Source organism: Stegostoma tigrinum, chromosome 2 (genome assembly GCF_030684315.1).
Source record: "Stegostoma tigrinum isolate sSteTig4 chromosome 2, sSteTig4.hap1, whole genome shotgun sequence".
Lineage (NCBI taxonomy): Eukaryota > Metazoa > Chordata > Chondrichthyes > Orectolobiformes > Stegostomatidae > Stegostoma > Stegostoma tigrinum.
This window is the reverse complement of record NC_081355.1, coordinates 70,051,879-70,075,987: the sequence shown is the minus strand read 5'-3', so window position 1 is coordinate 70,075,987 and position 24,109 is coordinate 70,051,879. Positions and strand designations below refer to the sequence as shown.

At 40.4% G+C, this 24,109-nt stretch overlaps 1 protein-coding gene across 3 annotated transcripts in view; it reads left to right on the top strand.

Annotated features, from left to right (window-relative positions):
- Positions 1–24,109, top strand: part of crppa (CDP-L-ribitol pyrophosphorylase A) — a 262,350-nt gene that overhangs the window by 130,236 nt on the left and 108,005 nt on the right. The gene's annotated exons all lie outside the window — the stretch shown is intronic.

Below are 24,109 nucleotides of genomic sequence, written 5' to 3'. Positions count from 1 at the left end.
AACGTCATTTACAAAATACCTTGCAAGAACTGTGACAAACATTACATTGGACAAATGGGCAGGAAGCTAGCCACCAGGATACATGAACATCAGTTAGCCACAAAAAGACATGATCCACTATCACTAGTATCCTTACATACAGATGAGGAAGGACACCATTTTGATTGGGACAACACATCCATCCTAGGACAAGCCTAACAGAGACACGCACAAGAATTCCTAGAAGCATGGCATTCCAACCGGAACTCCATCAACAAACACATTGATTTGGAGCCAATCTACCATCCTTTGAGAAAAAGAACAGGCAATGACATCACCAACGCAGGAAAAGACATCACCAACCCAAGGAAACCCAAACAGATAAATAGAAAGCGGAACATAACACCAGCTCTTCACCGGAGATGTTACCTTGAATGGTGACGAAACATCTGAAAACTGACCTTCCAGCTCAGCGAGCAAATTCACATCCATATGATATGAATGTTATTCTATTATGTTATGATGATTCAGACAAGCAATATTTAATTATCCACTCCCTGCCATAATAAAATAAGTTCAGTCCCCCAGCGGACCGTAGAAACTAGCAAATGATTGAAAGGCCCCAATTTGCCTTAATTGTTGTGCAGAATGCTAAATATACAACCTCTCAACTGCCCACTTCAGTTTTCTTTTGTCAATTCTTCCTTGCTACGGTTTCTGTCAGCAAGGTCAGATGGTCTGCAGTTAAAAAGATTTCCATTCCTTTCCCAGTGAAAATAATACAGGTAGATTTTGGCTCAAACTTTCTATGATCAGTTTATAACATCAACAAAATCACAGTGCAAGCTCTTTGTGGTTTTGCTGAGACTTATAATCATCCATGTGCACGTTATTATGAGTGTTGATTTTTGATCTGGATATGGAGATGACCACCCTCCATCCTCCTTCACCTGACCAGTACCCATGCTTCAACGTTGTCCTTTCTTATATTGACACAATCATGCTAGAAAAACTCATCCATCAGCTGATTGCCTTTGATATCTATGCACAGCATAGCCTTCGTGAGCTGTCCAAAAATTGATTTCGGTAACTATACTATCTGTGGATCTCTCTGGTAAGAATGCAAATGTTAAAGCCAGCATATAACATTCTCCTTTGATGTCAGCGGTCTCTTCAAGAGTTGTGTAGTCAAAGTGACTTGCCGATGCCAGCGAGCAGAGCTCCTGTTAAATGTAAATCTAGATGGTTATGATACTGGCTGACATTACATTTCAGACATACTGCACTTCAGTAACTAAAATGGAGGTCTATTTAAATAGACAAGCTTGGTTTTGGTATTTCAGATCACTTAAGATGAGTTTGTGCCCCTATCAGGAGTTCATGGACAGTACATTACATCAAGGGGAAATTTTACCTGATTCTCATCTGTGCTGAAATGTGTAACTGGAGTTGATGACTGGCACATTGGGAGTCTTCATAAACTATGCTCTCCAGTTTTGGTAGCCCCAAAAGAAATATCATCTGGTTATCATCCTATCCAATCTCCTCAAGGTCATCTCTGTTTTCTAAACTCCAATGAGTATAGATCTCACCCGTTCAACCCTTCCTCGTAGGATAAACCTAATTTCCAGAAATGAATCCTGAGTCTTACCTGAACTGTGCCTCAAGCCGTTGTCATTTTTTTTCCCCAATAAAGAAAGCCAAAACAGTACGCATACCAGCAGCAAAATGTCTCTACTTTTAATTTCCATTCTGTTTGCAAGAAGCAACAACATTCCACTTGTCTTTCTTGTCTGTCACTGTCCCTTTCTGGTCTGCCAATATGAGCAAGTTCAGAGTTACCTACTTTATAGTCTATCTGTAGATTTTTGCTGACTCACTTAATCTCTCTATAGCCTTTCTCAAACTCTCTTTCCTCGTTTAATGTACTTTTCTGTAAATCTGGCAAAAGTAGCCACCAAACATTTGGCCCCTTCATCCAAATCATTCATATAGATTGCATTTAGTTGAGACCCAGCACTAATCCCAGTGGCCCCTCACCAGTGACAGCTTGCCAACCCAAAAACTCATTTACAACAACAAAAACCAAGTTGCTGGAAAAGCTCAGCAGGTCTGGCAGCATCTGCGAAGAAAAATATCAGAGATAATGTTTCGGGTCCGGAGACCTTTCCACAGAATGCTCCTCCCGGAAGTGAGTTCTGAGGAAGGATCACCAGACCCGAAATGTTAACTCTGGATTTTTTTTTCTTCACAGAAGCTTCCAGACCTGAGGTTTTCCAGCAACTTTGTTTTTGTTCCTGATTTACAGCATCAGCAGTTCTTTCGGTTTTTATTTTGCAAAAACTCATTTAGCTCAACTCATGATTTCCTGTTGGCTGAACAACCATTCATCCATGCTAATAAGAGTTCCTGCTGTTATCTAGTTCTTGGTGTGAGTTTATTTTTGAGGTTAAAGACCTCATCTGCTCCTTTAGTCAATAAACTGGCTATATGCCTGAGTGGAGAAATCCTTAAATTAATCTTCTGGTTATGTCTTTACATTCAACTGAAAATCTCCTGAAATAGCATATTTGTGAGTAATTACAGCATGTTTCTAAATGGTTTGATGAATTTCCTGCAATTTTTCTTTCTGCAAATTGATCTAGAAGTTGATTGTGAAGATCATAATTTGAAAGAGATTTTAGTGCGGGGAAATTATTCTAATGCAAAAATTATTCTATAGCAAAACCATAAGCTTAATTTATTTTTGAGGCATAAAGATATTTCTAATATTGTGAATACCAAAAGGACTTAATTTTCAACAGTTCATTTCTGTTCGGGCTAATAATAAGAAAGACAGACTGTCCAAGAGCCAGGCCATGACCATCTTCAACAACAAAGAATCCAGTCACTGCCCATTGACATTCAAAATAATTGACAATGCTGAATTTCCTCATTATCAACATTGTGTGTTATCACTGACTAGAAACTGAACTGGACTTGCCAGCAAAATACTGTGATGATGAGGGTATGTAGAAGGCTGGGAATCCTCAGCAAATAACTCAGCTCCTCACTCCCTGGAGGCACAACTTCGCAGAGTCTGACGAAATACTCCACACATGCTTGGAGAACTGTTCCAACACAGTCAAGAAATTTGATACTGTATAAGACAAAGCAGCCGGCTTGATTGGCACCCTGTCTAAAACCTTCACTTTTCACTCCCACCATTGACATACAATGGCACTAATGTGTACTATCTTCGATGAGCACCGCAATAACTCAACATGCTAGAGGAACTGGGGCAGCAGCTATATGGGAACACTACCACCTGATATACCCTCCTAACCATACACCATCCAAACTTGAAATTATATCCTGTGATATTCTACATCAACTGAATGTGTTGGAGAATCTCAACAAGCCTGGCGTTGTCTGTGAAAAGGGAAACAGAGAACATTTCGCGCACACTATGACTCCTCTCTGCTGATTCAGAATCCTGGAACTAACCATGAGTGCACCTACACCACGTGACTGTAGTGATTCAAGAAGGTGACTCTCCCACCCCCACCTCTTCAATCATTACTGGCGATGAGCAACAAATGCTGGCCTAATCGCTGATGCCCACATCACATGAAAGTACATTGAACAAAAATACTGTTAGTTTAAGTGAGTAGTTTAAACTGTGGAAGATGGATTTCAACATGGCTTAGTGTGAGACTATCCATTTTGGGCCACAGTAGGACAGATGTGGGAATCTTTAAAAATGCAAAAAGCCAGAGTTCAAGATATAAAATTATAGTCAGATGCAGCAATTAAACATAAGTGCTAATAGAGTATTTGTCTTTCGGACCAGAGTGTTATAGAAAATAAAGACCAGAAAAGTTAGTTACAGCAATACAAAGCCCAGATTAGATCACATCCAGAATGATTTGTACATTTCTGGACACCTTAGGAAGGATCTATTTACCTTGGAAGGAATGCAACACAGATTCACCAAACTGTTAGCAGAGTATATGGTGACAAATTATAAAAAGAGATCACATCAGCCATTCTCATGTTTCCTGGAATACAGAAGATTAAATGCAAATTTTGATTAAGTTTTTTTGGGAATTGAAAGGACAGATATAGCTAGGCTTGTTCTGCTAAGGGGAAAGTCTGGAACAAAAACACATTAAATTAGAGCCGTTCAGTTCATTGGAGAAGTTAAAATAAGCATTGGTAAAATGTTGAACTCTCTTCCCCAAAAAGTAATAAATGTTAATGGGCTTTGTTACTCGTTCTCCAGTGGGATAACTGACTCTCATCTTGTCAGTGGGAGAAATGGACTAATATTTGGGAACCCACCTCCCCAGGATAAGTTGGCATTTTATTTAAATCAGTTTATGGCAATTTTCTCTGAACCCACTGGAATTTTGTGATGGTTCAGGTATTCTCCCAAATTTGCACAGGTCACGTATTTCCTGAGGTCTTCCTGATAAATGCTGTCAGGGTCAATAGGGATGGGGGCGGGGGGGGGGGTGTCCCTCTTTTCAATGCCATTTTGTGCCTGATGGAGGAGCCCAGCATTGGGTGAAGGCTGAGAACCACCCTGCTCACCTTTGCATTCGATTCTCCTCCATGTAGCACCAGCCAAGCCTGTGACACCTTCCCCACAAGCAACGGTTGATCAGTTGTTAGGTTTAAATCTGAGAGAGTTGTGTTTTTGTTCAGTAAAGGTATGAAGGGATATGATCCAAAGGCAGTTATATTGAGTTCGGCCACAGATCAGTCATATTCTCATTGAATGGTGGAACAGTCTCAAGGGGATGAATGGCCTTCTCCTGTTCCTGTGTTCCCTTAGGCCTGCAACCAGCTCAACTAATCTGCCTCTAGCAATAACTCAGTGAAGACCTTACTAAATTATCAGCAACAAAAACCGCTGGTGGCAATAATGTAGAGCTCCTGGTGGGCCTCCGTTCGTGGCATGAAGAATCCTTCTTTTACCATTGAGTTAATTATGTATAACGTGATAACAGGTCTGATTGCTCTTAAATAGCATTGGGTGCCTATTGAGGAATTGAGATGGTTTCCCAATGATCCTCCCTCCAGTGGGCTAAAATAAGCATTCAAGCTCAAGCATCCTATTCCAAGCCAATAAATTGTTCCTATCTACTAAGTTGAAAACTGTTATGCTTGGACCATAGGTGCAGTTCCCTGAGTTTATGACTCCAGACAGGATATCCTGAATTGTAATGCTCCCACATGAAGAGAGATAAACCAGCTTCCATGTCTTATTCACTCATCCTGTTGATGTGACAAGGTTAATTTATAGAGGATCACTTCCCTTGTGGATATGTTTTCTCCTAAGCCCAAACTAACTTACGTTTTAAAATAAGCCTGTTTTATTAGAAGACTATTCAGGCTTTCTTGAGTTATTAGGGAGTAAATATACTAATTACTAAACATGAAAGGAATTGGTGATGGACACACGTACACAGGTTAAAAATAAGAGGTGAGCTCAAAAAGATAAAGTTTGAAGAAAAAGGCATATGGAATACCTTCCAAGATGTTCACAAAGAATGAATAATTGAATGTTGTGGTGGCTGCAGTGGTGGTTACTGGTAGCATTGATGTTTGTAGTTGATTTTAATACCATCAGTGTTGCAGGTTGATTGAGATTCTGTTGTTCTGACTTCATTCAACCATGACTGAGTTCCAGCCTTTATGGTGATTGAGAGTCCCTTCCCTGTCCTGTTTCCTTCTGCCCAGCTTTGTAGTAGCTAACTTAGAATACTTAAAGTGAGAAAGTCCCTTTTATCCTCAACAGGAGTGACTCGGGGCCAATTCTTTAACTGTGATCTTCACAGCATGTTAACCCTTGAACATAGGCTGGTACACATAAGAACATTTAGTCATACTATTACACTCCAGTAGAAGTAAAAAATTGCTTTTCTAACCCCTGTCTTTGCTTACTGTTCATATGAGAAAACACATGATTTGTCTGTAGTTTGGGACGTGATTTGCAGGGGATGTGCTGCTGTTGAGCAAAGGGTCATCAGTCCCTAATTACATCTTAATAAGAGATCACTGTCCAGTCTTGCCTGTTTGAAGGGTTGTGATTTGAACTTCCTTTTGCATTTTTAAATGTGATGTTCTTTATCCAGACGGCCACTTCATTTACATCCTGTCATTTTCAGCTGTATCAGCCCTCTTTTAAAAAATACATACTGGAATTACAGCTTAAAATGTCCATATACTTTGGGGTTCTGACCCGTGGCCATGAAACTTGAGATCAAAAATGCTTAATTGCCTCTCAAGTGCTTTACGTTGTGAAAAATGCAACCCCATATTAGAATGTGAATATGTGTGAATATCAGATTCCGTCAGAACTTGGCAGGAGCATATTGCCCCTGCAGATGAAAATCTGTGTGAAAATCCTAGAACCTCATGCCTGAGTGCATTATGTATACACTTACACCTCATGGAATACACTGCTTTAAGGTTCCCCACAGCCGCCTTTTAGGCAGCTGGAGATGAACAACTACTGTTCTTACCAGCAATACTTACAATCAGTCACTCAGTAACCGTAGCGGTGTAACATCTTCAAATTAGATGGGGCCAAAAAAAGTGAAGAGAAAATCCAAAATGCAACGAAAGTTGCTTCCTGAGAAAGAATGTTGTTGGTATTCTTTTCACAGGGAGTTCTTGCAACATGGAATATTTAAACATAAGCAACAAACAAGGGAAAGGCTGTCACATATTCAAAGCAAAATTTGGCATACAATTGTGAAGGATTGATATGATGGGTTATAGTGACACTATGACAGTTGGGATTAGAATAAATGCCTGCAGTTTAAGAAATAAAAGTAGAGATAATGGTTCTCCTGCAATTTTATGTATTTGATTCTCTGCTGGTACTGTATCTTTTATTTGGTTTTGCATACTGGAGCAAAGTGAGTATTTCTAGAAATGGAATGCCAATATCGAGCCAGAATATTGTATATTTGGCAAGAGTTGGAGCATGACTTGAGCGATCAGCACAGTGGCTCAGTGGTTAGCACTGTTGCCTCAGTGTCAGGGACTTGGGTTTGATTCCACCCTCGGGTGACTGTCTGTGTGGAGTCTGCACATTTTCCCCATGTCTATACAGGTTTCCTCCAGGTGCTCAGCCTTCTTACTGTGGAGCAAAGATGTGCAGGTAGGTGGATTGGCCATGGGAAATGCAGGGTTACAGGGATAGGATAGGGGATGTAAGTCTGGGTGGAACACTGGAGGGTCAGTGTGGACTCAGTGGGCCAAATGGCCTGCTTCCACATTGTAGGGATTCTGTGATTCCTGTGATAAATGTTGCATACTGAATGCTGGTTTCCTTGATTGCAATTAGTTCTGTATCAAAAATATTTCCTTTCTAATCAATTGTACTTCATTCCTGATGCATATCTATTCTACCATCTGCACTAGAGTTTTCACTAATGATAAAAACACTCAAAAGACTTAAACAGTTTGAACATTACCATAATTAATCTGTAAGAATGAAGGATCGGTAAACCTTCCAGACTTGGCATTTGTCCCATGGATTCTGTAAGCATGTCTTTTAATTTCCTCTGGTAGACTGTAAAATTATAATTACATGCTAAATATTACCATTGCATTCCTGAGAGATTAGTTCCTCAAGAAACAGATGTTTTTAATGGGCAGACCTGCGAACATTCACTTAGAATGTTAATGAATTATAGTTTAAGAAAAATAAAACTGATCTGTATTTTATAAGTTCAGCATGATTAAACTGGTTCCATTAAGTCTGTGATAAAGACAAATAGTTTATAAGCTGTAATGCAAACATGCTGTAAGAAATGTTTTTCTGTTCCTTTTTTTTTTGAAAATTAGTGCACCAGAACACCTCAGTTTGTGTAATCCATTTTCCTGTGTTGTATACCAAAATTATGCCCATTCTATCCCATAATTATGCTTTTTGTAACCTCCCTTTAATGTACTTTCTTTTCTCTGTTCTAACCTGCTATTATAACATTTTCTATTGAGTTTATTCACTTACTCTATCCTGCTAATTATTTCCCCCTCCTAATTGAAGACCACTTTATAAAAAACAGAATGTGAAATTAGATAAAGGAGTTTGGAAATGTTATTTTCTGTTCGAAGCAAGAAATAATGAAAATAGAAGTTGCTGGAAAAAAGCTCAGCAGGTGTGGCAGGGTCTGTGAAGAATAAAATCAGAGTTTACATTTTGGTTTCGGTGACGGAGTTCTGAGGAAAGGTCACCGGTCCTGAAATGTTAACTCTGTCTTCTTGTCACAGATGCTGACAGGCTTGCTGAGCATTTCCAGCAACTTGTGATTTTGTTCCAGATTTACAGCATCCACAGTTCATTTGGTTTTTAAGAAATAATTAAATGTATGTCTACTACCTGTGAATATTTTCAGCAACCTCTGAGCAAAAGTAGAAACAAATTAACGGCAATCTGAGCAACATAGTAGAGTATGCTGGATAAGTATATTCCAAAACTAATCAGCTCAAACTGAGCAATATGAATTGAAATGGATTAGCAGACAAATTCATGTTGCAATAGGAAGGGGAAATGACCTGAGCAAATCATGCAAAAAGGGAAAGTGACTTACTTAAGGAATTGTAGAAGCAGACTTAAAGGAGATCAGATGAGCAAAGAGAAATAAGGGATGTAATATAACAAATGATGCCAAGCACAACAGAGAATAATCTTTTAGCCCCACAACAAAGAGACTGACATTGTGTAAAACTTGCACGTAGCCTGTGGAAGGGGATGATAGATGAAATCCCTAGTCTGATGTTAAAATAGTGAATGAGAAAGTTGAATGACACTTAGATATTTTACTAGATTCAATCAATATATTCTGCCAATGCACAGATGCAAACAACAAAGCCAGTAGTGATTTCAATTAATGTATATCCTCGAGTAACAGTCAATTTCTTGTAAAAGTCAACCTGTGGCTCTTCTTCAAATAAACCAAACTCTTTGTACTCAGTATCCTAGGTTGAAATCAAACTTGCTCCTTTAAGCATATCTGCTCAGCTCCTCATGCCTACGCACATCATCATGTGATGTCAAAGTAACAACATACTGGTGCATGCTGTATCTTCTTCTGCCACCTTTGGGATCAGGCCTGGTAGGAACGGTCTCCAACCTGGTAACTCTGTTATAAAATAGGACAATGGGAAAGAGTGAACTTCAGTCTTTCCAAGTGTTAGTCAATCCATACATTTTGGCTACAAATTTGCCTTAGAAACTTAACTTTCATGTGTATATATCCAGTATTTTACCAGAAAATTGGAACCTAAGTCAATGGAAGAATAATCACAGAATGAATATATTGTAGGGTGCTTTAGTCACAGTACACCTTGAATACTGCATTCAGTTTTGGTCTCCAAGAAACTAGAGAAAAAAAATCAAAAAACTGCAAAGGAAAACCACAGGAGATTCTCGCTATTGGGATTGAATTATGTAGATAGATGGGAATTAGAGACCGGAACAAGAGATGATCTAGAAGTATGTGAGATTGTTAAAGAGATGGAAAAGGTTAACCAAAATAACATTTTAAATTAAACTAGAGGAGTAGAACTGAGACACACACTCATAAAAGGTAATTTTAGGATATACATTACAAAATCATTCTTCATGCTTTAATATGTACAGTAAGCTTTTAGATGGAATAGTGGAAGGAAACAGCCTGAAATTACTCCAGAAATAATTAGACGGAATTAGTTACTATGTGGATGGATGAATTAAAATCAGCTAAATGGTCATTCTCATTTATTATAATCTTCTAAATAACAGTCAATTAGTTTTAATGAATCTTTTAAAATGCAACTTTGTAGACATAAAAAATGTTAGGATTAAATATGATTAATTAATGACATGTAGGACTGAATGTTTCATCTTCAGCTCTTCCAGTCCAGAGCTCCAATTTCTTGACTAAGTGACCACTGCTGTGCTTACTGTCAGCAACCTATTCTATTATCATAGTAAAGCACAAATCTGTCATAACCTAATTTGTTACATATTTCACCACATATTGCTGAATTTCTTGTAGTGCACCTGAGATTACTTTGCATTCCAAGCAATTTATATTGTGCTTTTTCTTCCTGCCTAGCATCTGATTAACCAATTGCAATACCTAGGAATTATAACAGAAAGAAAAGTCCCTTAAACCATATGTCAGTTACTTTAATTCAAATGGCAGCCTGTAATATATTTAAGTAATGTGAATTAAAGTGAATTGAAGTGGACCAAAACGTGATTTATCAAGACAGCCACAGCTTTAGGCTGTTCCCTGGATAATGTACAAAAAATGTGAACAGTGAGGAGATGATTTCCTATGCTTCTTATCTTTGAAAAACAATAAAAACTTAACTACTTAAAATTGTTTAATATGGATTCACTTCTCAAAACTAATTCAGGCTTTGAAAAGAAACAGGCTACAATGTTCTGTATATCTGAGAGAGAAGGGTGAAGTGCTCCAGGAATTGCTCACTTTGTTTTGAGAGGGTGCTCAGTTCATTGAGTTGTCAGCTGCATTTCCTGCCCCAAATTGAATGTCTGTCTTTGATGTGGGAACAAGTAACCTTCGTGTCTGCTATAGCTAAGTTCTCCACTGTACAAACTGAAAGAGCAACACCTGGACTGTCTGGTGTTATAAAGCTTGTACATAATAAACCATGTACAAATTCTAATTGATACTTCAGATCACCATGTTCATCTCAGTGAATTTTCAAGCTGCTGATTTATTGCTTAAAGGAAATGTTGAAGCTGTCATTATAAAAAATGTGACAAGTTAATAAACATTAGCTCAAACGACAGAAAAAATCCAATTTGCTGCACTCTCCTACCATGAGATCCACTAATTCAAGACAGATTAAGACTGAAATGTGCATTTCTAAGTCTTCATTTCGAAATTCCAAATGGGAACGTTTTGTTTTTCACATTCTTTTTTCACTTCACTTGCCTCACTGGATGTCAATAAATTGTTGGTAAACACATCATAATTACTGGTTAGAGATCACAACATTCAATAGCATTGCTATTGCTGAATTTCTCTACGTCAACATCCTGGGGATTATCTTTGACCAGAAACCGAACAAGGTGAGCCATATAAAAACTGTGACCACAAAAATAGGTCAAAAAATGGAATTCTGAGACAAGTACCTAATTTCCTGGCTCCCCAAAGTATGTCCACCATATAGAAGGTACAAATCAGAACTAATGGAATACTCTCCACTTGTCTGGATGAAGCAGCTCCAACAACACTTGCAAAGCATCCAGGACAAAGTAGCCTGCTCAATTGGCACCCCATCCACCATCTTCAACATTCATTGTGTCCACTACTGAAGAAAAGTTTGTACCATCTAAAAAATGCACTGCAGAAACTTATCAAGGCCCCTTTTGACAGCAATTCCCATATGTTCATCTCTACCAAATAGAAGGAAAAAGGCAGCAGATGCATGGGAACACCAGCACCAGCAAGATCTCCTCCAAGTCAAGCTCATCCATATTTAACCTGGAACTATGTTGTCATTCCTTCACAGTTGCTTGTTCAAAATCCTAAAACTCTCTTCTTAACAGTTTTGCAGGTTATATCTGCCAGTTGTACGCCGGCTTCAGAAAGTAGTTCATCACTATCTTCTCAAAGGCAAGTAAGGTTGGCAATAATTGTTAGTCTCATCAGTGTTGCCCACATCTTGTGAAGAAATTTGAAAAAATGGGTCATGGGATCTGTGACATCAAAATACATGTTGACCAAATCTGTGGAGAGATTGGTTTCAAAACCTGTGCCCTGAAGTAAATATTTTTCTCTTTAAAGATAATAGTTTACACCACAGTTATCTTTGCTGGAGCTAACCACCATCCTGAAAATACTACTTATTATCAATTTCATATTTAAGTTATTATTGCACCATATGTAAGAGACCAACATGTACAGTCAATTGTTCATCTGTTTGCAATACTAACGGGAGTGGGGGGAGCACAGTTACTTGTGTTCGGTTAAATTGTTTAGAATTATATTAAAAGAGCCCTTTTTGTGCATTGCTTGTCACCTGTCTTTGTTTAACCCCATAACTAAGTACCCAATGGGAATTCCCATTCATATTTTAACAATTACCAATTTAAGCAGTTTTATTCAGGAATGTCTTGGGTTTAATCAGCAATTTCCAGTAAGTCACCCAATCAGAGCAAATCTTATAGTAGTCAACATTGCTGTCAAAGTAGGGTAGCAGAGGGTAAAAGTCGGTCGAGATTCCTATTCCGGAGTGAACCCTGTTAAAAAATATTTGCAACATGTTCATTAGGGACAGCGGGATCTGATTGAGTCATGATATTCCCTCTGTACTGATACATTCCTGCATCAATACTGCAGCCCTAGTTACTGGGGTGTGGGGAAAATATTAATTATTTTCCAACCTTATAGAATCATGTACAGCATGGAAACAGACCTTTGGGTCAACTCATCCACGCTGACCAGATAGCCTTGCAACTTGTAACGTTGATAACATTCTGAACAAAACACTGACTGTGTTATGAACTAATTCCAGACACTGCTACCTACACCACCACCTCCCAAGCATTGATGAAGGACGCTCGTGTTGTGTTCTTGAAAGAATTAATTCCATTTCCTCACCTTTTCCCCAGAAATCCATGTTTTCCCCTTCTAGTTTTCCTTTGTGAGAGTTATTATCATATCTACGTCCATCATCATTCAGGTGTCCTTCCTACTTTATAAGAATTCACAAAACTTGAGGAAAAACTATTTTCATCTGCTCAATCTTCTTTCACCAAGCCTAGCAATTTTGCAACACTGTCCAGATTTTGCATCATGTCCAGTGTGCCTTGTTTTGCTGCCAAAACTTACAATTTATCTCTCCACTCAATTTACCTTGTCAAGATACAGGATTGTGCTGGTGGGGGATGTAGAATTAAGTAGAGAGCTGAGCAAGCCATCAATTCAGCAAGAAACTATTCAAACCTTTTGGAGTCTGCATGACTAGCCTGGGAAGCATGAACATCTTTCTGAGGCTGATTTTAAAGGCACTTCTGTGCATGTGCAGCCATGCCATATCTACCCATGTGTGCAGACTTTATCTAATGACTTTGAACTTTGGCTCTCTTTCATTGATTACCACAGGCTCACAAAGCCTGCACATGTGGTGACACAATCACCCAGAAACATTTGCACAGTAATATCATCTACCAAATTACCAGATATTTCTACAGTATAATGGTTTTTTAAAACTTGTCAAGCCCGTATCAATGTACCAGATGACTTTCAAACAGGTGTTCCACCAGAAAGATTTTAAATTTTTAAAGCAGTGAACTAAGAATGAACAGTGTGCCTTTGACAAAGTAATAATGTTGCATAGTCAGCACTTGGGAAACTTTGCTTGATTGGCACGGAGACTGAATGAGAATATCTGAGAACTTAGTTCAAAGTTGGAATTCAATGGGTTAATCTTGTTTAAGTTCAATTTTAAAGTGAAAGCCAGCTTCTGATCTAGCACTAATAACCTTTTAAGTAAGATAAAACTTCCTATTTAAACAATCAGCAGTCAAGTACCTGAATCTCCTTGTCTGAATAAGGTGTTGGTCGCTATAGCATGAAGCTAAGGAAGAAGGTGACTCTTCATTGCTGTATATAAGAAAAGGATTTGTGAAGCACATTCATGAAGTCATGCTCCACAGTCAAGGTGAGGGTAACTTGGGCTGAGGGTGTCACAGACAAAGGTTGAGTGAGGATTCCAGAGGATTTGGTTCCAAATGTACGGTCAGTAAGGGGAAAGGGGTTTGCTGCAAGGAGTAAAGTATGCTGAGTGAAGAGTTTGATGAAGGGTGACAGGTGATGCTAGATTTTCTTCTACTGTTTTTCAGTCAGTTTATTGACTGCACCTCCTTGAAGAACACCATTGTGACATTTGTAGCTATATACAGGAAGGAAAGAAAAAGGAAGAGCAAGAGTGAGAAGAGATTTGTTAGTTAGATGAGTGGATGGGCATTTCTGTGGCTGGGAAATGACTCCAGGTTGGTATGTTGCCTCCTAGGTGCCATGGTCAAGTATGCTCCAGATCAACTGCAGGATCTTCTTTAGTTTGGGGGAGGAGTGGGAGCTGGCGGGGGAAGGAGGAGAAGAACAGCCAAAGATTATGATCCATAAAAAGTAACCAATGACTTAGTAAGAATCACCTGCCAATAGAAGGAGGTAGAGGGGCATCTGCAGGGAAATTATGGAGATGATAATATTGTATAGTTATTATGAGAGAATTTAATTTCTAAAAATAGACTGGTATATTAATAGTAGAAGGGGTGGTAAAGGGTAAATGTTCCTAAATTTTGTTCATGAGAAGTTTCAACAGTGGTTTGTGTCTAATAAGAAAGGATGCAATGTTGGGTTTGTTCTTGGAAATGAGGTGGCTCAAGTGTTGGAGTGGGCATATCTTAGAGACAGTGATCATTGTAAGGCTTTGGATAATGGCAGAGAATGACAACAGTCAATCAAGTAAAGAAGGTCAGCTGGCAACTGTGTAAGAATGTGGCCGGATGGACGGGAACAAAACAAGGCTGGATAAGCTGCAGCTGTGCAAGGGGCCATCTCCAAAGAGTAGATGCTTCGGGCAAGTCACAAAGGAAGAGTAAGACAAAGAAATCTAGAGCTCCCTGGATGAAAAGAAAAGAGAAGCTAACATGAAGAGAAATTGTGCTTGTGACAGGTTGAAAATACAGATCAGAATAAGAGAGATATGGCGGGTTCACAGGGTTGGTGAGAAAGCATATGAGGAAAGACTGGCAGACAACTTAAGGAGGATTTTTAAATCTTCTTTAGGCATATAAATGATAGAAGAGTTATAAAAGGAGGAGGTAAGCTAATTGGGCAGTTTTTTAAAAAAAAAAGGATGGAACCAGAGGACATAACTGAGTATAAATAATTTACAGAGATAATGGGAACTGCAGATGCTGGAGAATCCAAGATAACAAAGTGTGAAGCTGGATGAACACAGCAGTCCAAGCAGCATCTCAGGAGCACAAAAGCTGATGTTTTGGGCCTAGACCCTTCATCAATTTACATTTGTGTTTACCAAGGAGGTAGATAGTACCTATGGTGACAGGGATTCACAACTGATGAGGAAGAAATATTAGATAGATTATTGACATTCAAAATGGACAGGGCAGTAGCACTGGATGAAATGCATAACAATATTAAAGTGAGTGGAGAAACTGCAAGGACATTAGCTATAGTATTCCTGCCTTCCGTTGACTCAGGAGAGGTGCAAAAGACTGGAAAATTACAAACATCATGCGGTTGTTCTAAAAAGGTTTTAAGGATAAATCCAGGAATTATAGTCCAGTTGGTTTAACTTCAATGATGAGGAAGCTTCTTGAAACAATTTTTCATAATTGAATTACTTGTCATGTGGTAAAAGATGGCTTGATTAGGAACAACCAGCATGGATTTTTCGAGGAGAAATCATGTTTAACTAACTTGCTGGGCTATTTTTGAAGAGGTAACAGAAAGGCTCAATGATGGTAATGATGTTAACATGGTTTTCTAGAACGTGATCAAAACAGGGACAAAAAATCTGTGTGAGAACTTTAGGAATAAGAGGGATAGTAGTAATGTTGATACAAAATTGGCTGAGTAAAAAGAAATAGACTGGCTTGAATTTTCAGATGGCATTGCTTCACTGTAGAATCCTGCTTACTCTATTGAACTTGATTAATTGTTTATAAAAAAAATTAATCATATGATCCTGTATGAATCTGCTAAAGTGAAAGCTGCACAGTATTAGTATTTGCACCATTCCAGTTGAATTATCATTGATTTATCCTGTTATCTCAATTTATTGTTACTGTCTAGTTAGGGACCATTGGCATTTAAATAGAAGTGCAAACACATTGTCATAACTAACAGAAATGTGCAACAAGGTTTCAATTTTATTGACAACACAAATTTTATAATATATCAAAAAATTTAAACACAAAAAAGACACAAATAAGCACTGTTAGCTTTACAGAGATAATGGGAACTGCAGATGCTGGAGAATTCCAAGATAATAAAATGAGGCTGGATGAAGACAGCAGGCCAAGCAGCATCTCAGGAGCACAAAAGCTGACGTTTCGGGCTTAGACCCTTCATCAGAGAGGGGGATGGGGAGAGGGAACTGGAATAAATAGGGAGAGAGGGGGAGGCGGAACGAAGATGGAGAGTAAAGAAGATAGGTGGAGAGAGTATAGGTAGGGAGGGGATAGGTCAGTCCAGGGAAGACGGACAGGTCAAGGAGGTGGGATGAGGTTAGTAGGTAGCTGGCGGTGCGGCTTGGGGTGGGAGGAAGGGATGGGTGAGAGGAAGAACCGGTTAGGGAGGCAGAGACAGGTTGGACTGGTTTTGGGATGCAGTGGGTAGGGGGGAAGAGCTGGGCTGGTTGTGTGGTGCAGTGGGGGGAGGGGACTAACTGGGCTGGTTTAGGGATGCAGTAGGGGAAGGGGAGATTTTGAACCTGATGAAGTCCACATTGATACCATATGGCTGCAGGGTTCCCAGGCGGGATATGAGTTGCTGTTCCTGCAACCTTCGGGTGGCATCATTGTGGCAGTGCAGGAGGCCCATGATGGACATGCCATCTAGAGAATGGGAGGGGGAGTGGAAATGGTTTGCGACTGGGAGGTGCAGTTGTTTGTTGCGAACTGAGCAGAGGTGTTCTGCAAAGCGGTCCCCAAGCCTCGGCTTGGTTTCCCCAATGTAGAGGAAGCCGCACCGGGTACAGTGGATGCAGTATACCACATTGGCAGATGTGCAGGTGAACCTCTGCTTAATGTGGAATGTCATCTTGGGGCCTGGGATAGGGGTGAGGGAGGAGGTGTGGGGACAAGTGTAGCATTTCCTGCGGTTGCAGGGGAAGGTGCCGGGTGTGGTGGGGTTGGAGGGCAGTGTGGAGCGAACAAGGGAGTCACGGAGAGAGTGGTCTCTCCGGAAAGCAGACAGGGGAGGGGATGGAAAAATGTCTTGGGTGGTGGGGTCGGATTGTAAATGGCGGAAGTGTCGGAGGATGATGCGTTGTATCCGGAGGTTGGTGGGGTGGTGTGTGAGAACGAGGGGGATCCTCTTAGGGCGGTTGTGGCGGGGGCGGGGTGTGAGGGATGTGTTGCGGGAAACATCCCTCACACCCCGCCCCCGCCACAACCGCCCTAAGAGGATCCCCCTCGTTCTCACACACCACGCTACCAACCTCCGGATACAACGCATCATCCTCCGACACTTCCGCCATTTACAATCCGACCCCACCACCCAAGACATTTTTCCATCCCCTCCCCTGTCTGCTTTCCGGAGAGACCACTCTCTCCGTGACTCCTTTGTTCGCTCCACACTGCCCTCCAACCCCACCACACCCGGCACCTTCCCCTGCAACCGCAGGAAATGCTACACTTGTCCCCACACCACCTCCCTCACCCCTATCCCAGGCCCCAAGATGACATTCCACATTAAGCAGAGGTTCACCTGCACATCTGCCAATGTGGTATACTGCATCCACTGTACCCGGTGCGGCTTCCTCTACATTGGGGAAACCAAGCCGAGGCTTGGGGACCGCTTTGCAGAACACCTCTGCTCAGTTCGCAACAAACAACTGCACCTCCCAGTCGCAAACCATTTCCACTCCCCCTCCCATTCTCTAGATGACATGTCCATCATGGGCCTCCTGCAGTGCCACAATGATGGCACCCGAAGGTTGCAGGAACAGCAACTCCTATCCCGCCTGGGAACCCTGCAGCCATATGGTATCAATGTGGACTTCACCAGTTTCAAAATCTCCCCTTCCCCCACTGCATCCCTAAACCAGCCCAGTTCGTCCCCTCCCCCCACTGCACCACACAACCAGCCCAGCTCTTTCCTCCTCCTCCTCCTCCTCCTCCCCCCCCCCCCCCCCCCCACTGCATCCCAAAACCAGTCCAACCTGTCTCTGCCTCCCTAACCGGTTCTTCCTCTCACCCATCCCTTCCTCCCACCCCAAGCCGCACCCCCAGCTACCTACTAACCTCATCCCACCTCCTTGACCTGTCCGTCTTCCCTGGACTGACCTATCCCCTCCCTACTTCCCCACCTATACTCTCTCCACCTATCTTCTTTTCTCTCCATCTTCGGACCGCCTCCCCCCCCTCTCCCTATTTATTCCAGTTCCCTCTCCCCATCCCCTCTCTGATGAAGGGTCTCGGCCCGAAACGTCAGCTTTTGTGCTCCTGAGATGCTGCTTGGCCTGCTGTGTTCATCCAGTCTCACATTTTATTACTGTTAGCTTTACAGCCTGGTTTATAACTACATATGTTAGGTATCATGATGTATTGTTTACTTCTTATATCCCCAGAAATTCCCTTCATAAAATGCATTAATCCTAAAGTTGTGTTTCCCCTCAGCTCCAGCTGTTCTCAGAGGTAAAACATTCGCTCGGCGCCTCTTGACTGTGGATACCTCAGTCCCTTCTTGTGGTCACTTTTCGACACTCGCAAGCTGATCTGCTAGTTGCTTTCTCTACCACAAGGTCCACAATGGATTATCCTTAGTTTCAAACCTTGCTGCTCTCCAGCTTCTGTTTCCAGCTTCTGAGATTAAACTTAATGTCAAATCCCTGCTGCCAAACTTTTAGGTTTAGTCGGCTTCAAGCTTTATTCACTGACATTGATGCCTTTTTTCAAAGTTCATCTTTGTAATTTCCATCATTCCAGATATAAAAATTAATTGCAACACAAACCTATTCATGACAATATTCTTTTCTATCTTGCTAGCATTTCGCATAATATTCTTTGACCCAGCAAATGATTTTCACCTAGATGGAATAATCTTGACACAAACAGTGCTGACTCAGATAAAGTGTTTTGGCATACTCTTCATAGGGAATCAAAAATGGAAACGTATTAAACTATAATTACCAACTACAGTCCCAATTTTCTAAGTGATCATAGTTCACTCAGTATGGTTCTATTGTTCTTTTGTTTGCTGCGCTGATCGCCATTGTTTTCAAAATTGAGTGCTATTTTGCTGGTGCTGTGCTTGTTTGAGAAGTAACTACATGCCGCACTTGAACTTTCTTATGATACAGCTGCAGAAGCAGCGAGCCAAGTACAAACTTTATGACGTGCCTGGTTTCTCAGTACCCTGGGAGCTGTATACTGCTCATTTGCAGCGCACTGGACTGTAGGTGAGCAAAGACATTTACCAGAGCAGGAAAGAGAACTCACTCCCATCTGTGGTTGCTGCTGATTTCATTGCATTTCAGTGGTGTCTTGCCCGAACAGCAAATCCTTGGCATCCAATGAAGAATGTGTAAAATCCTATTTTTTTTCGTTCAGCACAATTTCTGTGTCAAGACTACCTCAGTTCATTCCAATTATCTACCCTTTAAACACACAGCAAGTTTGCTGGAGCTGGTAATATGTAGCTGTCACCTCTTCCCAGTTTCGAGCACCTCACCTTTGCAACTCTGTCCAAGACCATCTTCCTATTCCCACTTGTCTCCTCTCCTGTATCATGTAACATGCCCTATTAAGCAGTAGCTGTATTCTTGCTCAATCTATGAGTTAAACCTAACAGTACAGAACAAATTGCACATCTCCCAACCCTGCTTCTTATGCATGTATTTTCCTCATTGCATGGGACTTTGTTGATATTTGAACAACTGGCTCTACTACATTAGAATGGGAATAGCATGATGAGCTCACAATTTACTCTAACCAGGACAACAAAGGATGGCAGAAATAATCTGAAGGATGAGTGCATTTGGTGCCCAACTAAAATAAATGGGCAGCTTTCCCCATCTCTGGACATTCTCTGTAGGGTCCACTAAATTTTCTGTTTATGGCTCTTTATTAGTAGCAACCTCCAAATGTTGAACCTTTCTCTCCTGCTAAAGTTACCACACTTCCTGCATTTTTGGGAGATAATTCCAGTAACTTTCTTCACATTCTACTTATCCTACCCATTGCTGCATCCCTGTGCTCTATGAGCAGACCATTACGCTTTACCTTTCTCCACATTTCCCTGCAGAATGTCTACTCGCTCACATGCAAGCCCTCTTCATCCACAAGCTTACTGGCTCACAGGTCTCTTGCCTTGCTTTGTCTCTTATTGAAGTCTCCCTGTGTGACAGTGCAGCAATTCCAGCACATAAGAATACCCCAAAAGTCCCTGCCAGCAGCCTAAGGCCAGCCATTAAAAATGAAGAATGGTGCGTATACGTCATCCTGACAGAGATTAACACACAAAGAAGCAATAACTCTCAAAGTCAGGTATGCAATTTGACCCAGTACAGGTATACGAGAAGGCCTGGCTAACCATTTAGTGGAACCATGCTTCTGATGTTAGTAGAATGTTTTTCTCTCAGTAAAACAGAAAAAGAAACCAGACCAGTCAGGTTCAACAGCAGGAATAACTTAATTTCTGGGGTGATGAAGGTGCCACTATTTGCTGGCATTATTACCTGCTGATGAATGTTGTGAATTTTGCTTAAATGACTCTGTCAATTGAGATTCAATGCTCTGCCATTCTCTAGAAAAATACAGGCAACCTCCAAAGGGTTTGCGAACCAGTTGGTTGTCAGCGAGAGATTTTATACAGCCCCCATTTGTTATCCAGTAATGACTTATGGAAATAATACCTTTTTAAGGGGCAAGTAAGGCTAGCCAACATATCACCACACTCAGTTGCAAAGGCTTCAGTGTTAGATGGTTTTGTTATTAGATTAGATTCCCTACAGTGTGGAAGCAGGCCCTTTGGCACAACAAGTCCACACTGCCCCTTGGAGCATCCCACCCAAACCCATCCCCTTTCACCCACACACCCCTGAACACTACGGGCAATTTAGCATGACCAATCCACCTAGCCTGCACATCTTTGGACTGTGGGAGGAAACCGGAGCACCCAGAGGAAACCCACACAGATACAGGGAGAATGTGCAAACTCCGCACAGACAGTTACCTGAGGCTGGAATTGAACCCGGGTCCCTGGCGCTGTGAGGCTGCAGTGCTAACCACTGAGCCACCGTGCTGCCCATTATCTGTTTTTGTTACTTGTTTGTCATCTTATTTTACATTTCAGACTTGCTTTCTTTCCAGTTTTGGCATTCACTTCTTATGCCTGACTCCTTTAGCAAAAGTTGCTGACAATTTGAGATACCTTTACACTCTCACTAAATGTAAAATGAATTTTTTTCCTTTCTTCAACGTTCTTCTTAAAGAAAAAAGTGCCGGCTTGATATTGCACGTTTAGGATTTCTAAACATGCTTTACAATGAAATAAAGTTGAAGTAACATTACTATTTTAATGTTAAAAACTTGTAAACCATTTTATGACAGTAAGATCTAACTAGCTATATTTTGATAACAAGCAAATATTTTTATTTAGTCAACTTGAATAAGGGATACATTTTGAGCAAGTCACTGGAAAGAACTGTCCAGCTCTTCTTTGAGTATAATATTTGGGACTTCCTGAGACCCCCATCTACCTAATTTGTTCCGCTCGTCTGAAAAATGCTATCTCCAACAATGGACCTCTGAATGGCCCTTCAGCTTCACAAGACTTGCTTCCATCTTGATTTCAATAGCTTCGCCACCATCTGGACTGTAATTAGCCAATTCCAGAAAATCACAACTGTTTGACTGTTGTATGCAGTACAGAGTTGTGATCCAGGTCATAAGGCAATTGGAAAAATTCTGTCATATTTTAGATATTCCATTCTTTCAAATTTTACCTCAATGCATTTTATGCTGTATCATTTTGCTGTCTACTCTAAAATATTCAAATCTGAAACTAGAGCTTTGGATAATAAACAACCCCTAATTAAAACTATGAAGTTTTCACCTGTTTTTCACCATTGAGAACTGCCTAATACCAATGCATTAAAAAAGGTATAATTCAGCATTTATCTTGCCAGTCAGTTTATCCTTATAAAATATGTCTTCGGACTTTCAGACATAGAAGAGTGCAAACCATATGAGCAACTCCTGGAAGCACGAGCATTCTCTTATGTAAACTGCATTCGCTAACAAATTGGAACGAGTTACAACCGCAGGTACAAAACTCGATGGTTGAAAGGAAATGACATTCGTCACAAATAAGTACTCTAGATACCAATGATGTCAACTCACTTTTCTTGTTTTGCGAGATATACTCTAGCTGTTGGAATTTGCAGAATAATCTTTATAAAGGACCTCAGTCAATATTAATGGGCGTAGATTTGCTAGAACAGGACTTCTGATAGTGAGCCTATATCCTTCAGCTCAACACATATATGCCCTGTAAGTTGCTGGCAAAGCAGGTGATATCTGCAATGAAGTTAACGGGAAATCCAGCATGTTGGCGAGTTACAAGAAGAACATGGTATCTGCTCAACTGATTAAGTTTAAGGATTGAGAAATAACTGGAATCAACAGAGGTAGAGGATGGAATTACTCACTCTACTTCAATGTTATATCAGGTGCAGAAAGAGAAATGAAAATGAAAGACGGATTAAATTAGGAGAGAATGTAAAGGAAAAGCAGAATATTTTTTAAAACGCAATTTTAATATCATCAAGAATTCTACACTAAAGAAATAAGATTTCACAATTCTACCTGTTCACATCCTGGGCCAGAGAATAGTCATTACTAATTGTTATGGTTACTGGGTGCTTACTGTTGTGATTGCAAAGTGGTCAGCCAGGTGGACCTTGTAGAATGTGAGTTCCCTGATTGGGGCTGTTAATCTGGTCCGATCAGGGAGCCTTGATACAAACAGGTGTGTCAGAGGTCCTGCTCACTTGGAGAGCTGGCTCTGAGGTAAGTGGATCAGTGTCAGGGACTCTGCACATATAAATAAAGAATGACTTGGTGATGGGATACCAGCCTCTGTAGAGTTAGTTCACTTACACAATCACTTACTAAATGTAACTTCCTGAGATGGGGTAACATAATTAATATGCAAGTACAATAGCATTTTGAAACTCATAAAGATGTTAAGAGTAGGGTGACACGAATGCAAATATGACAGCACATTTCTGGCAGTTCATAGTGCACCTGTTCCTCATCACAAGTTGCTAGTCAGGCTGCATGTGACAGTAACTGTGTGTCATTTTTAATTTTCCAATAAATTTTGACCATCAGTGTTAGTCTTGAGCAAATCTTGAGTATTAGTCATGAGCAATTCTTGAAGCACAGTATTAATATAATATTTTCAGCGAATACGGTTTCATGTTAGGGCATCCGCACACAAAAATAACCAGAATTGACTGAATAAATCCTAACTGAAGAAATTACGAAATGAGATTATATATTTTGTGACTTTTACTTTAACGTGAATCAGGATGAGAAGAACACGTTTAAATTAACAATCAAAGCATAGTCAATGAAAACCAGAAATTGTCCATGAAATGTAAGCTGCAAAAATAATATCTTATGGACTCCAATTTCAGCCACATAGCTTTTCCATATTTGAATTTTTTTCAGGTAGCATTCCAGTTTCTTATTGTCGATGACTTAGCTGTTTCTCTCCAAATTGCACATTTTGCTGAAACAGGGCTCAACCAGTCCTTTTAGCTATGAGCTTCCATCAGTCATGGTAGCATTAATCTACTAGAACTGATTTTACTTTTGTATAATATGGCTCATTCACAGCATGCCAACTGCTCAGAAAGTGAAAGAAGCAAAAGTGGCATGTTCTTTCTGACTGCTCAGGAATTCAACTCTCCAACTTGGCTGTGTCTCCTTCTAATCTCTAGCTTTTCTCCTGCCTCTTTATTTTACTTCCATATGGCTTTTATATTTTCTTCCCCTGTTGGCACTCCCTCCAGGCCAAGGGTTGCCAGGTCATGTGAACCAATGTTTCATGTTATCCAAAAATTACAATTGATCACTTGACAACTAGCATGAGTGCTTAAAGGTTCTTTCCAGGCCTTTTTCAAACAAATTACAGCTTCCCCAAACATTTGAAAGTAATTACAAGCTTTCCTTGCTGTTGTTACTTCTGGGTGAATGGCTTTACACTTGCCAATTTGTTAGTATCCTGTTGTTAACTGATTTATGGTGATTTAAGAACCTTTGCAGGATCTTTATTGAAGTCTCTGATTTGTAAGAAAACTACAACTTTCAAGAATTTAACTGATAGCTTGTTTTAACTTG